This window comes from Cricetulus griseus, chromosome 3 (genome assembly GCF_003668045.3).
Source record: "Cricetulus griseus strain 17A/GY chromosome 3, alternate assembly CriGri-PICRH-1.0, whole genome shotgun sequence".
Classification (NCBI taxonomy): domain Eukaryota; kingdom Metazoa; phylum Chordata; class Mammalia; order Rodentia; family Cricetidae; genus Cricetulus; species Cricetulus griseus.
In genome coordinates, this window is record NC_048596.1 from 194,951,702 (window position 1) to 194,952,682 (window position 981).

At 47.6% G+C, this 981-nt stretch overlaps 1 non-coding gene across 1 annotated transcript; it reads right to left on the bottom strand.

The window, feature by feature from the left end:
- Nucleotides 1-430: 430 nt before the first annotated feature.
- Nucleotides 431-574, bottom strand: LOC113833010. Its single transcript, XR_003484449.1, has one exon. It is a non-coding gene; the product is annotated as a small nucleolar RNA SNORA4 (small nucleolar RNA).
- Nucleotides 575-981: the final 407 nt, after the last annotated feature.

Sequence of the window (981 nt, forward strand, 5' to 3'; positions counted from 1 at the left end):
AAGGCCTTCTTCTCTACTTCGCTTTTTCTCAGGGTAATTTATCACAGGGACAGAAACTCCTGCAGCCCATGAGCTGCACCCTGCCTCCCTCACCTCAGTGTCTTCACCAAACTAAGCCATAGACACAAGGACAAAGTCACAGGCAAGGAAGTTCACACCTCTGTGATGAGGGGGTGCAGGGCTGGATGAGGACCAGGCAAAGCTGCTTTACTTTGTCAGGAAGGGCACTTTTTCTGATCTATGCATGCATAAGTTCATGCCATGTGGCTGATGCTGTGCTAGGTGGGGGGGGGGCTGGAGAGTGGGGGTGTAGGGGAACACGGCAGGAGAGGCTGCCATGCCACCACTGGGCCCTACTCACTGCTGAGAATCCTGAGGCAGAGTTCAGGCTCTTACTGTCTTTCTCTCTCTCTCTTTTTTTTTTGTTTTCAATGTAGGCCACAAGATAGTAATGAACCATACTAAATGGTATAGTCCACTGTGGAGTGTGGTCTTAATCATTCTGCCAAATTGCCTAAGTTGGTTAAGGTTATTTTAAAAAAAAAACATTTCCCACAAATCTAGCTTTTGGTATCTTGTTGTCTTCTAAACAGTCAATGCAAGAGCCTCCAACTAAGTTGTCCTGGCTTAAATCAGGTGGGAGAAGTGATGTAAAATGGGAATGAGAAATTGAATTCCTCCTTTGGGCAGCTTGAATGATGCCTCCCCTGGCAACAGGATGGAGACTGACATTTAATCAGGACCCTCACATGGCTCAGCCTCTTCTGTCGCTATCCTCTGGACACCAGCTCTTTCCCTAAATGCTCCCTCTCCTCACTTTTCCCTTTGTTCTAGCTCAGGGGTTCCCCATCAGGAGTCCATAAGCAGGCTAGAGGTTGTGGTTTGGGGACCTTTAAGAGCATTAGGGAAAGTCTTGTCCCAGGGTACACCTGTCAATTAGATAGATAATAACTCACTCCTGAACACCCACATACAAGCGCC